This window comes from Martes martes (assembly GCF_963455335.1).
Source record: "Martes martes genome assembly, chromosome: 1".
Lineage (NCBI taxonomy): Eukaryota > Metazoa > Chordata > Mammalia > Carnivora > Mustelidae > Martes > Martes martes.
In genome coordinates, this window is record NC_137888.1 from 167,060,305 (window position 1) to 167,075,443 (window position 15,139).

Sequence of the window (15,139 nt, forward strand, 5' to 3'; positions counted from 1 at the left end):
ATTATTCCAAGTGATTTTAAAACACAATTTGACAGCATATCTTTAGAGGGATACATTCTAAGAGTATAAACAAACTCATTTTCCAGTAATCATATTGTTCGAGCATTCTAAAACTGCTGTGTGCGCAATGTGGGATAAAGCAAAGAGTAATGGCACTGGTGTTAGTGACACTGGGATTAGGAGAGTGGGAAAAACTAGACCTAAAAAATATGATGTAGTACTGAATTTCAAATAAAAGTTACCAAATACCAACAACTGGTATTTTTTAAAAGAAACAAAAGAAGAAAAAACATTTTTTAGTCCTTTTCATTGAAAAGATCTAGAAACAAGGACCAACGCAAGAGTAATGAACATTCCTAGTATCCATACTATGGTCTCTAGGTACCATTTCCCCCAAAAGAAACCAGTGAGTTGCAGAAATGAGTAATTCCAGGTTTGGGGCAGGAAATGTACAGAATGATCCTGGAACATCCTGTCATACTAGAAGGCAAGGAACCAATCAAAAAAATTAGCCAGGAAACAACTGAGAATGAGAAGACAACAGCCAAATGCGGGACAATTTGAATGTCAAAAACAATAACTGCAAGGGACTGAAACATACCAAACATATTTCAGACCACAGTACACAATAATAACACCTCACTGATCACCCATGGAGGCTGCTAGGTTACCAATCCATTATTTTGAAAACTGTTAAGAGGGGAAAAAAAAACCCCACTGATCTTTCCTTTTGCATTCAAAATGTACCTTAGGATAACCAAATATACGAGAGGGAGTACTACAGAAAATAAATGAGGTAGTGATAAAGTATCACCATTTTGCAACCATAAAGGAAATAATGGATCTAGGCCCATTGTTCCTAAGGTGTGGTTTGAGAACTGCTGAAGTTCCCAAGATTCTTTCAGAGGGCATACGAAATCTTTCTCTTTTCAACGATGTATCAGTGTGAGGCCAGTTTTTCTTCAGTCTTAACCAAAACAACTTATCACAACAAATTAAATGCAGAAGCAGCTGTGAGAAAGCAGCTGTTTTCTATTAAGTCAGACATTGAAGAGATTTGCAAAAATGTAAAACAATGCCCCTTTCTAAAAATTCTGGAAATAGTTATTCTTCATACAAGAAATATCATTTATGTTAGCAGGATTTATTACAATTATTTTAAAATTAGTTGATAAACTAAAATTTTTTCTGTTTCAATTTCTAATCTGGTAAATCTTGATATAATCTTTGGAATCTCTTTGGGGCTTTCAATTTTTTTTTAATATTTTATTTATTTAACACAGAGAGATCACAAGTAGGCAGAGAGACAGGCGGGGGGGGGGGGAAGCAGGCTCCCCGCTGAGCAGAGAGCCCGATGCGGGGCTCGATCCCAGGACCCTGAGATCATGACCCGAGCAGAAGGCAGAGGCTCAACCCACTGAGCCACCCAGGTGCCCCGGGGCTTTCAATTTTTAAGAGCATAAAGTTTAAGAATGGCTGATCCAGGTGACAAGGCTTAACATCACATAGATAAGCTATCATGTAACTTAAAAAAAAAGATTTATTTATTTGATCGAGAGAGAAAGAGCAAAGAGACAGCGAGAGAGAGAGAGCACGCACTAGAGCAGAGAGAGAATCCTTGAGCAGACTCCCTACTGAGCAGTGAGCCCAACGTGGGCCTGATCCCAGCACCCTGTGATCACGACCTGAGCCAAAGGCAAAAGGCAGATGTTTAACCGACTGAGCCACCTAGGCACCCCCAAATGGGGTTTAAATAAAATCCAAAGGGAATCCATTTTTCTTTTCCCTCTATTTCACTGTATTTGTAATTATCAAATCTAAATATACCCCCTCCCTCACCAACAACTAAAAGGAAAAAAGTGTTCCAAGAACTGCTCATGTGGAAACAGGGGTTCAGACAGGCCAACAGATAAATCCTAGCAGAGAGGAGAATCAAAGAGCTATATAAAAGAAAACTGGGTTGCTATGTAGTCAAGAAAAGTTCCATGATCCTCTATAATTAGGGTGAGCATATAATTTATGGTCCCAAGTGGGCCATTTCTGAGAGTGAAAGGGGGGCTATTACTAATTATGTGGTAGGCATAAACCAGGACTGTCCCAGGGAAATTGAGACATACAGTCACTCTATCTATAAAAGTTTATTATTATTATTATTTACTGTTTTCACAAAAGATATTCACCTCAGTCCTCTGAGTAATGATTTTCCAAAGAAACACATTCTGAATATTATAAAGGACAGAAAAACCAAAGTATTCTATAAAATTTTTTCTCCTCTTTCTTGCCTGGCACACAGTTACTTCATAAAGTGGGATGTCTATGTCTCTTCTTGTTGCTCAAGTTTATTCTACAAACTTCAAGCCATTCCTTTTCATACCAACGATTCATGATAAACTATGAAGGGAAAGTTGCACCTATTCAAGAGCTTTGCTTCTCTTAAAATACAAGTCTTCCCATGGGCCTCCACACATGGCCTGCTAAGACTCCTACTTAGTTGATGAACAGATACCTTATTCCCAGTAACACTTCAAATCTTAGTGACCTAGCAGTTAAGTTACGAAGAGTGAGGTAAAAACATCTGGGTCAGGTCAACCAGCCAAGGCTCCAAAGTAAGAGCCTTGGGGTTGGCATTATTACCTACTTGTTTTGTTCTAAGTAGTTTGGCTACAGTAAATTTAAATCCCCATAAATGATGCTAGCCTAATTTGGGGGGATTTTTAAAAATATTTTATTTATTAATTTGAGAGGTAGAGAGAGACAATGAAAGAGAGCATGAGAGAAGAGAGGTCAGCGGCAGAAGCAGACCTCCTGCTGAGCAGGGAGCCCGATGTGGGACTTGATCACAGGACTCCAGGATCAAGGCAGTCGCTTAACCAACTGAGCCACCCAGGTGCCCCTGGGGTATTTTTAGTAAACATCTGGTTTTAGTATTGCTTATATAATGAGCCACCAATAAAGTAACTACCCATTTAATCTGTGAGTATTTTATGCCACTTCATAGGTTTTCAAATATTGGGTCAACTTTTTCCAATTAAAAAGTAGCCTAAATGTGAATATATGTAATAATACGGATCAATTTCAGCCTCATCCTAAAATGTCCACCGATACCATGTCAACCTACCCTTATTTTGTTCTACTACTAGGCTATGACATTGAAGTTCTAACTGCCATAAATAAAAATAAATAAAACTAAGTATGTCTAGCAAGAACAGAAATAATTAAAAAGAGACTTCAAAAATTTGGACTTGCTTCTACATTTTCCTCAGACCTTCCTGTTATTTATTTATTGGTCATTCTACTTAATGATTTTTAGGCTATGCACATAGAGACATTTAATTTGTGTGGCCACAGTAATTTGCACCACAGAAATTGAGAAAATAAAAATGTATGCATTCATACAACAATCTAATGCAATTACATTCGGCATGCAATCAATCATACTGCCCTAAAAGCCCTTTTTGCTTTGTTCTATTTTAGGAGGTTAAAATCTTTTGTCTTTAGAACTAAAGTTTAAAAAGTGCCCTTTAGAGTCTAACCCAAACTTTATCATAATAAACATTTTTTTTAAAGTAACGATATCCTAACTGTGTCTCTTCCCCTTCTGTCTGGTTTCTCTTATAAAACAAGTCAACTCTCAACAGCCTGCATTAATAAAGGAAAATGTAACATAAATGCATACGCAGTCTAATTGCCAACAGGTCCTTCTGCTTAAATAAAACCTTCCTTGGATACTGCGAATGCCCTAACAGTTGCTTATTAACTAGAGATCATCCTCCTTCACAGAGATGTGAGAGTACAAATTGTATGTGTTGTGGCATGCACTGAGGTTGGCAGAAAGAAACAGAATTTTCCAAAGATTTTAACAGGGCCGGAATAAAAAACCATGGAGACCAGAGGGGGGAGGGGGAAAAGGACCACAACAACCTCATACAAAATGACAAACAATGGGTGCAAATATCAAACAATGAGATCCATATGGACATATGTTAAAATTAACATGTTAACATTACAAAATATGCTAACATGATACTAGAACATGATACTAGAACATCATAATTTCTAAGAGTTATGAAATAATCCCTTACTATACTCAGCAGTACACACAATTTATTAGATTACTGGGTGTTATTTGACTCTTCACATTTCAGGAGTGGGGAAATCTCAGCATCAGAAAACAATAAAAATGATAAAAATAAAATTTGTTTGGGGTGGTGATATGGGAAGGAAAAGGCTTGAAGAAAAATAAATTATGCAGCTTAAAGAAAGAACTGAGGGATGAAAAATTTGTATGCAAACAATTAACTTCACTAAGGTAAAGGGATAAACATATATAAAGTTTTAACTTTTAACCTTATTTTAGTCATAGGTCTATGTTACACAAATAAGTAATTCCCAATAAAACTGCAAACATTATCCATATAAGAGATTTCTCCCTTTCTTCAAGTTAATACTTGAAGTGGCATCTGGTGGTAATAATGACTGTGTGAACAGCCAATAAAATTAAATATGCTTAAAAACATTTTTTTCCCCCTGTAAGGCTAAGAATCTGAAATGGTTTATTAAGAAACAAAGTGGAAGATACTGAAGTTATAAAATCTCTTTCACTACTGACTTTTAAGAACAAATTAACTTTGTACTTAAATACATATAAACAAAGCCACAACCTAACCATAATAAAAAATCCTATGAGTCCATCCAATTTTCTCCCTTTGTCCTAGTTTCTTTTTTGCTGGGGAAAGCCGTTGTGAGATAATAATAGCAGGAAATAAGGTGGAGCAGCTACACAGGCAAGATGAGGTACAGTGCTGTGTTTCACCTCCATTCTTGTCTACTGCTGGAGGTCTCACTGAAAATCAGATCAGCTGTTTGGGGAACCAAAGCAGTTATCAAAACCTCTGGGATCAAAATTTGCCCCCCTCACCGCTCCCCAAACTTTTTAGAGCCTCTGGCAAGATTCAGGTAATAGCAGCTCAAGAACCCAAGATGAAGAGGTTTCTAGTTATTTGGGAAGAGGGGTTTGTGTGTACATACATATGTGTGTGAAAAGATGTTTACTCTAATGCTAGCAATGTGGTTCATGTAGAGAAAATGATCTGGAATGGAGGCCAGGTTTTGAACTAGATGGCTTCTATTTTCATCCCACAAATCTATGGAAATAATCCATGTGAGCGAATTATAAAGAGAAGAAATGACTACCCTAAATTTTTATGGTAATATAAAATACAGTTCACTAAACTTCATGTTGTTGCTATTTCACTAATAAAAAAACCTTCTAACTAATGGCAATTGAAATTAGTCACTCAGATTTTCCTTTTCAGGTCAAAACATTGTTTCATCACTGCAAAAGCCATTACACATTAAAATGTAATGTTGGGAGCCTGGATGGCTCAGTCGGTTAAGCATCTGCCTTCAGCTCAGGTCATGATCCCAGGGTCCTGGGATCAAGTCCCACATTAGGGTCCCTGCTCAGCAAAGAGCCTGCTTCTCTCTCTCCCTCTGCTGCTCTCCCTGCTTGTGTTCTCTCTCTATGTCAAATAAATAAATAAAATCTTTAAAAAAAATAATAAGTGGGTAACACACATCTTTCTTTTACAGAGAGAAATGGCACAAAGCTTGATCAGGTTTGCTTAATATTAGAATGTGCATTAAAGGGGCGCCTGAGTGGCTCAATGGGTTAAGCCTCTGCCTTTGGCTCAGCTCATGATCTCAGGGTCCTGGGATGGAGCCCTACATCGGGCTCTCTGCTCAGCAGGGAGCCTGCTTCCCACTCTCTCCCTGCCTGCCTCTCTGCCTAAGTGTGATTTCTCTGTCAAATAAATAAATACAATCTTAAAAAAAAAAAAAGCGCATTAAAGACCATTTTTTTTCTAGTTACTCTGTTAAGCTAAAACATCCCTTCTTTGCTAACAGTCACAAGGTCCAAAACCATGAGCAAAAGTTAGCATACCAGTTCACTTTACCCTTGCCTGCACAGTTTGGATAGAAGGCAAAGCTTTAAGGCTAGTTTAATAACACTGCAACACAGGTGGTACCTCAATGCAAGTAACAGATGTACTCTTGGAAAACAGTTCAAACCAATTATTTCCAAAATCCAAATTCTCTTAAAATATATTAAGCATTTAAAAAAAAACCTTAGCATATAGTCCCTTATAAAAGAAGAATCTTTTTTAGTCCAAGTAACTGCTATCTAATTTATATCTGAATGCAATTCTTTTATACGTATTTTTTTTTTAAGAAACTGGCATACATGTACTGTTTGACATTTATTTTAAAAGTAACTAAAAATAGGGGCATCTGGCGGGATCAGTGGAGCATGCACTCCTGATCCCAGGGTTGTGGATTCGAGCCCCAGGGTTGGTGTAGAGATTACTTAAAATCTTAAAAAATACATAAATAAATAAAACTAACTAAAAATACTGCTTGGAACACAAGTTTAACATTTTAATAAAAACTTCAAAAAGAGGGAAGGGACGCCTGGGTGGCACAGTCATTTAGTGCCTGCCTTCGGCTCAAGTCATGATCCCAGGTCCTGGGATCCAGCCTGGCACTGGGCTCCCTGAGCGGCAGGCAGGATGCCTGCTTCTCTCTCTCCCACTCCCCCTGCTTGCATTCCCTCTCTCGCTGTGTCTGTCAAATAAATAAATAAAATCTTAAAACAAAACAGAACTTCAAAAAGGGCCCAAACTTTGAAATATTTCATTGTGATTTTACTTAAAGGGCCAGGTAACCGACAAATCTCTTCCAACTCCATGATTCATATTATTCTAACAAGCTAGATGCAACCACCCCACTTTCTGCTGGGAGCTGAGTATAAATGTACTAAACTAGGTTGTGCCTAACCTAAAAAGGGGAGAGGGCACCTTGGGAGTAATTTCTAAGGAATATTAGGTTCTCCAAGAAGTAGGGATGAGACAAATAAGGAGCCTTTCTTCAGTAAGCATTTTCTTTTCTTTTTTTTTTTTTTTAAAGATTCTACCTATCTATTTGACACAGAGAGAGAGAGATCACAAGTAGGCAGAGAGACAGACAGAGAGAGAGGGGAAAGCAGGCTTCTCGCTGAGCAGAGAGCTCGATGCAGGGCTCCATCCCAGGACCCTGAGATCATGACCTGAGCCGAAGGCAGAGGCTTAACCCACTGAGCCACCCAGGCGCCCCCAGTAAGCATTCTCTATGATGGCAATCCAACATTCATATTCTGTAGGGTGCTCTCCATATTACTGGTCTAAAACTGGAGCTAACAGGGGCACCTGGCTGGCTTGTGGGTAGAGCATGCAATTCTTGATCACGAGGTTATGAGTTCAAGCCCCACACTGGGTGTAGAGATTACTTAAACAAATAAACTCTTAAATAAAATTGGAGCTAACAATATGCAACTACTTCACGAAGTGAAACAAATTATTCTACCTATTCTGGTCTAATCCCAATCTAAATAAAGACAATATATATATATTGAAACATGAAAGTTTTATGCAGATAAAATATTCACTTCCATTGCTTAATGAGAATTCAGCTGTCAGATGCTCTAGAACTGGTTTCCTCAGGAGGTGGCTTGTATTTAGGAGGGTGGAGTGCATGGGATTTGTTTTCTTTTAACCTATAAAAAGCTTTAGTTTTTTATGGGTCCCTACCCGATATTCAGGGACATACTAAATTTGGGGTTAAGACTATATAGTTGGCACAAATTCAATGCTGGAGTGAGAACTATAAATGATTTCTTTAATTGTATGCCAAACTGAATAATCTCCCAGGGAAAAGAACCTCCTCCTCCTGCCTTTCCTACCTCTTGCCCTTCCCCCACCAACACTGCCTCCCCGCTGTGTAAAGAGCCCTTTGTCCTGCCCCGCACTTATCTAGCTGTTTGGCCATATTGACAGGCCAACTAAAAGCATAATAAGGGAGTCAGTCTGACATAAGCAGCTGGCAATTTGAAACAAAAATCTTCCTTTTCTACTCAGACCAAATCTGCTGCAGAAGTCTCAGGCTCCTCCCATGCTTCCATCTATTTTTCAAGCAGAGCAGCAAGGAATTCGGCATTTTCCCTTAATTAGGTAGCACATCAAAAACTTGAATCCCCAGACAGAAGCAAATTCTTACAAATTCCTATATTCACTACTTATTTTATGATTTATAACATAGGCCAAAGCGTATCCCCAGTTCTGGGTGTATATACATAACCAACATAGCTTAGGAAATGATTCTTACTACTTCAATTTGCCATCTAAACTCTGAAAATTCTCAGACTACAAGGAAGACAGCAAAGCACAGAAGAGAAAATGGTCAGACCAAACCAACACTCATATACATAAAGCAAAACTTGCTAATATTCTTAGTGTTTTAACAATACGAAGATACTATTCCAATACGCAAAAAATTCCTTTTCCTTGCCTTTATATCAAAGATACTTAACATGACCCTTACATCTCTCCTTGAGGTATTCAGCAAACAAAATCAATATGATGGAAAAACTGAGTGAGACAGGATGGGATTACAAATTCCTTGCTCAGTGAAGGCTCCTATAAAGTAGGCTGAGGTTTAGCGTCATTGTTTCTTTATTATCTCTCATGGTTTCCTTCATAAAGTGTTAAGAGCTTTTTCTAAAGTGAGGCTTTCTAATAGTTCCTCTCTCCCCCCCATTACTGGATATCAATTTAGAAATGAATATACAATAGGACACTTTTCATAAGATCCTAAATGATTTAACAAAATACATATTGATAAATGAAAGAAATGGTATTCTATCTTTGATGAATTTCTCTGAATCTTTACACAAGAGTGATCAATTGCTACAGCAAGTTAGAGGTTAAAAGTACCATTTCATCACATATTTTGGATTTTTGGCAGTAAGGAATGGTACCAATCCTTGTCTATCATAGACGCATTATATTTATTTTCTAAGGACTGCCTCAGAAAGGATTTTTTTCCCAAACAGGTTCCACACCCAGCACAGACCCCAATACAGGGCTTGAATTCACTGACCTGAGCAGATCCAGACCTGAGGTGATATCAAACAGGAAGCTTAACTAACTGAGCCACCCAAGCACCCCTGAGAGGGTGTTTTTAATCAAATTTCAAATAACTACCAGTTGTATTACTAAATATACATTATCTTACATATTTTACAGAGTTCAAAGTTAAGTTCTGTTTTAAAGAAATACCCCTATCAATAAGTTTTAGTTTTCAATACCTGGAAGTTTTTTTTATAAATAAAATTCACCGTTTCTAAGCCTTTTAGTTTCAGATTGAGCTGACAAATCACCAGAGCTGAACCAGAAATTAGAAGAAAATTTTATTCTAGATCATAATCCAATTTTCAATAATAAGATGTATCCAATGATTATTGTTAACTGTGGCCTTATCTTTCATTATTTCAACACGAAGAAGATAAGGTAAGAGTGGTTGTCTGCACATCTCCATTTTGCAATATATTATTTTCCTATCCAAAAGCAAAAAATGAGATGTCAACCCTCCACTAGAAAGGCCAGAATAAGTTCAGAAAGTATGTAAGTTCCTAGACACAAAACAGTATCAGAATATACAAAAATTTTCAAGCATACTGTTAAATAAACCTTATGAAAAGGGCCTCTATGATCTTTCAGAAAATGATTACATCAAGACCACAAAGGGTTCCAAACAACAGAAAATACAAGTGAAAAAGCAATTATTTTATAAGGTAACTTTCATGTTATGTAGTAACTTAAAACTAAAAGACATTTACATTTATATCTAAGCTATGCTAAACAGCCATTATGAGTGAAACCATCTTTATTTGATATGACATCTTTTATATGTAATACTAATAAGAGAACCACCTAAAATATTATTCATTAAAGGTTCTATTTCATTAGTCTGGTTTGTATCACTGAGAGACAATGCAAGCCACATTCGTGAATGACAAAAATCATTTTATTTTGGTTCCCTGCCACAAATGCCAGAGTCAGATTACACATTATAGATGACTGTGGGATTTAAGTACATTTACACAAAACTGAAAATATCAAAATTCTGGGGGGAAAAAATAGGATGCAAGAGTCTTGGAGGGGTGGGGGGAAGAAAACACATTGACATCTGTCAGATACTATGTAAGTGGTGACATATTTGGGTGGTGGTTTTCCTTCAAGTACTTTCATACTCAACAAACTGTTCTGTCTAATCAAAGATCTGCCTAATGTGCAAGAGCTGTGGGGGAAGGGGAGATCATATAAGGGGTTCAGATGCTATCTTTTCAAGTATCCTGTACTCCAGACTTACTCGATTTCTGAGTATTCCTTCTGGTCTGTCCTTTATTCAAATGGATCATGGACAAACATACATCCTTGTGATCTTACAAGACTATATCCGACACATATATAGTGAAATCAATTTTATAGGTCAAATGCCAAAGGAATAATCTAGTCTAGAGAAGTCTATACTAATACAGAAATTAAGAATATACTTCTGAGATTAATATTTAGAAATCATTCCAAAAAGAGCCGTTCTTTTTAGGGTTTACAATTCCAAATGTAGTAATATGTTTAGCAAAACATCTATTCCATAAGGCAGATGTGGCCTAACAACTTGAGAGAAGGAAGGAGGCACACAGACAACAAAATACCAAAATTAATTCAATAATTAAAGTGATGGAGGAAACATGTCAGCTGCAGAAAAAAGAACTGGTTTTTCCCATTCTGGTGCTCTGGAAGATCCTTAAATTCTTATTACTTTGGTTTTAAATGGATTGAAAAATTAAAACTCTAATGGAACTTTCAGACCTATCCAAGCATAAATCCTCAGGCAAAAACTGAAAATCTGCCAAAAAAACAAAAACAAAAACAAAAACCAAACAAGAGGAGTCTTTAACTATGATGCATTTTCCAGATGCTAATATCCATAAATGGGTAGAAGGTTATGAATTGCTAACTCTGATCTCCCCACCAATAAAATGCAAAACCAGCTCAGCAGTCAAAATTCCCAGAAAAGCAAGGTTTCTTCCTAGTCCTGAAGCAGCCATCGCCTAAGTGCAGCTCCCTGCAGCCAACAGCATTAATGGACGCTGCACTGCTGTCCTTCCCTGGAGACAGCAGCCAGCACTACTCAAGCTTCTCACGTAGCAACCAGAGCTCCAGAGCCAGCAGCTGCTGCTGCCTTGTATACACTCACCCCTGTGATCCAACCCAAAGGAACAACCTTCTCCTTACCCCACCCCCACTCCTTACACACTCTTTTTTCTTTTTTCTGGACCAGTGCTCTATGCCAGAAAGGCTGGAATTATGCTTTAAGAACCAAACAATCCTAAGGTCAACCTTTTAGTTTTAAACCAAGACCTTTTACCAAAAAAATCAAAATTCACCAAATAAATTCCAAATATCCATTTTTAAATTAAGCCAGCAACGAAGAAGTGAAGATTAAGTTTTCATCTTTAAAAGGCCAATTTCCCAAACACTCTCTTTGTAGTCAAATTTAAATTTGCAGCTAGAGACAGAGCCCTGTGTCTTATCAAAGGACATAATTCATTTTTCTAAACATGACAGTATGAGTAAACCTTGAAGACTCTAATCCCATAACGGGCCAGAATTTGGGGCTACATTAGAAAACTAATGATACTCCTGAGAAAACTGGAAGAAATCCAGTAAAAAAAATTTCCTGTGTCCTCCAAGAGGCCCAGAAACCTCTGATTATGTGAATATTCTTGTTTTAGTCCTTGCTCATATCCACATTTCACACATCTAAAATTACCACTTACAACTTTTCTCTCAGAGTGACCTAAAATCATTAATGACATAAAATTAACCATCAAGAAATTTTCTCACAATTCACAAACATTCTCCTGAAAATCTCTAAACACTCAACTCAGCTGGATCCTCCCCAATCAAAAGTATAGCTATGCAACATCTGCTCAACAACAAAAAATGTAAATATGACCTTGATCACAAGTATGTCATTTAAAAGCAAGTTGTTCAGTCAAGTTATAAAGGAAATTCGCAGAAAACCTGAGGACTCTTCAGTACTATGACCACGGAGAAAATTGGAGAAATGAACTAAAGTATAGACAAAGCCCAATGGAACCCTGAGCTCTGGGTAAGAAATGAGTTACTGGTGAACACATTGCACAAGTAACATGAGAAAGCAGAAAATGCAGGTCATACACGCACCCCTGACCCAGACCAGCAGAGCTGGCTGCAGCATCAGTATCCTAGGGAAAGACCAGTTATTGCTTCCAAGTCAGACAAGCAAAGGCGCTCTATAGAATAAATTAGCATAGAAGGGGCTTTCCCAACAGTTCAACTTTCCCTCTCGTGCGATTCACCTACTTAAAAAACCAGGGCTTTTTCTTACCACCATTCACCTTACATCCCTGGCTTCCACGCAAAGGGAAAGGGAATTCATAAAGCGTAAATTTTTCTGCTTTTAAAGACGTTCTCAAATGATCGCTCTCCACGCCCAAGGCAGGAAAAACGACACAAACTGGCTCAACTCCAGGCTCGAACCCTACAAATTCAATGAGGCTATCTCAGATACTGGGGCATACGCCACTGTAAACCCAAGAATGTGAAGTGGGGGTGGCGAAGGTAACGTCTTTAGTGTGGGAAAAGAAGCAATCATCTGAGATGGGGACCCAAGAACGATACTGAAGGCGTCCAGGAACATTATGGAGGGGGGGATAGAGGCCTCCCCCAGATCAGAGTTGTCACAAGGCCGCGCGAAAGGGGGTTGGGGTGGGGGTTATGGGAGAGGGGAAAAAAAGTATGCCTGTGCGTTTTTAAAGAAGGGCAGGGAGAGGCCTATCCTCAAGTAAAAGGTAAACGTGGAGTAGGCAGTTCCCAGGAAAAGGGGTGAAGAGGCGTGGGGGAGGGGAAGCGTCCTGACCCAGGAAAGGCATGAAAAGGGTAGTGGGGTCGACTAGATTACGAAGGGGGCCTCTCTCCCTGGGAAATAGGGTGCAATGGTGTGTGGGGGGCAGCGAGGGGGATGAGAAGGGGCAGCATCCTCCTGTGAAAAGCCTGGAGAGGGCCAGGCCCACGTCCCGAAGAGCGAGCGCGGGGAGACGGAGGAGGTGACCCTTCCTCCCCCAGGGCCCAGTCGTGAGAATAGGTCTCTCTTTTCTGTCGGACCCTTACCTTGTCCCAGGCGCTGCCGGGGCCTGGGCCCGGGCTGCGGCGCACAGCACTCCCGGGAGGCAGCAGGACTCGAGTTAGGCCCAACGCGGCGCCACGGCGTTTCCTGGCCGGGAATGGCCCGTGCCCGTGAAGTGGGGGTGGGGGGCAGAAAGGCGGAGCGAGCCAAAGGCGGGGAGGGGGAAGGGCCAGGGAAGGAGGGGGGGGGCCGGCACTACAGTGTTGGCGGACTGGCGGGACTGGGGCTGCGTGAGTCTCTCAGCGCAGGCGGGCGGCGGCCGCCCCTCCCCCGGCGGCGGCGGCGGCGGCGGCAGCTCACTCAGCCCGCTGCCCGAGCGGAAACGCCACTGACCGCACGGGGATTCCCAGCGCCGGCGCCAGGGGCACCCGGGACACGCCCCCTCCCGCCGCGCCATTGGCCTCTCCGCCCACCGCCCCGCACCCATTGGCCAGTTCGCCGCCAATCAGCGGAAGCCGCCGGGGCCGCCTAGAGAAGAGGCTGTGCTCAGGGGCTCCGGCTCCTCAGAGAGCCTCGGCTAGGTAGGGGAGCGGGACTCTGGTGGGAGGGGGGGCCCGGTGGACTGGAGGGAGATGGGTGGCTGAGGCGGTCTGACGGAGAGATAGGGGTCGCTTTGCCCCGCGGGCAGTAGGGAGTATAACGTTTGTTAGGCTGGAAGGGAAGGAGGTGGTCAGAGGCAGGCAGGAGTATGGCCCGCCCTGCGGCAACCAGAGGGGGAGGGAGAAGAGCGGAAAAGGCTCGAATCCAGACGGAGCCATTGCTCCTGCAGAGGGAGGAGCGCTTCCGGCTCACCTCTTGTCACTGATTGGCCGCTTCTCCTCCCGCCGTGTGTGAAAACACAAATGGCGTGTTTTGGTTGGAGTAAAGTGCCTGTCAGTTACAGCCTCGGGAGTGCGCAGTCGCCTGGGGACTCGCATTGCTCCCTGGGTGGGATGGGTAGGTAGATGGGGTGGGGAGAGAGTTGGAGGAGCGGGCGCGGTCGACCTCCCGCGGGGGGTGGAGGGTCAGTGAAAGTGCCTCCGAGCGGGCGTCCTGCCACCCGCCCCTTCCTTGGAGGGAGTCGGTTTACCCGCCGCCTGCTCAGCTTCGGCATCTGATTGGTTGCTGAAGCCCGGGGAAAGGCCCCATGCCATTGGCTCGGGTCCCAAATGAGCGAAACCACTGAGCGGGTCAGCAGGGGTGGCGGGGAGGCGGTCGTTGGTACGGTCCTTCCCGAGGCCCAGCGCCGCAGTGTCTGGCCCCGCGCCCCTGCGCAACGTGGCAGGAAGCGCGCGCTGAAGGCGGAGGCGGGCTGCTGGGCCGAGGCTTCTGGGTGGTGGCGACCGCGGCTCCGCCCCGGGCGTCCGCCGCTTGAAGGACGAGACGATCCGGATCTGCTCTCGGAGTCGCGGGGGTGGGGGAAAGAGCGGGGGTCGGTCTTGCTGGTTTGTGGGAGGGAGGTGCATGTTCTCCAAAAGTCGGCGCGAGCTGCAATCCTCAGGGATCTGCAGTGGAGGAGGCGGAGAGAAGGCCGCACCCTTCTCGGTAGGGGGAGGGGAGTGCCGCAATACCTTTATGGGAGTTCTCTGCTGCCTCCTGTCTCCTAAGGACCGCCCTGGGCCTAGAAGAATCCCTCCCTCCCTCGCGATCTCGTCATCGCCTCCAAGTCGAGTTGCTCCTTCTCGATTGTGGGCGGGACTTCTTTGCCCAGGCTTAACCTGGTGGCTGGGCGTTGTCCTGCAGGGGATTGAGCAGGTGTTAAGATTTCTCTCTTCCCACAGACTTGAGTTTGTGTCACAAAGTAATTATAATAGGGGTAGAGGAAGGAAATAGGAGTCCAAGCATTCACCTTGGGCTGATTTTAAGCAGCTAGACTGCGTGTTATTACTATTTAAGATCCTTCTTGTAGTATTTTCCCTGTAGGTAAAGGGGAGATTAAAGGCAGAGTCATTGGAGGTTTTGTACTCACCCCATTTGAGAACCTTGCTGACACCAACAAGGTATAGCATTTGAAATTAAATATTAATCTTAAAATTCTAGGCCCTTTCCTTGC

At 42.0% G+C, this 15,139-nt stretch overlaps 1 protein-coding gene across 4 annotated transcripts in view; it reads right to left on the minus strand.

Moving 5' to 3' along the window:
• SETD5 (SET domain containing 5) overlaps nt 1-13,431 on the minus strand; it is an 88,167-nt gene extending 74,736 nt beyond the window's left edge. For 3 of the 4 annotated variants that reach the window (XM_080819809.1, XM_080819808.1, XM_080819805.1), the window contains exon 1: nt 13,092-13,376. The gene's annotated coding sequence lies outside the window, so the exon portion shown is untranslated. Of the gene's footprint in view, nt 1-13,091 lie in introns of all 4 variants that reach the window. The other variant, XM_080819810.1, reaches the window with a different exon arrangement.
• Between the last annotated feature and the right edge of the window lie 1,708 nt (nt 13,432-15,139).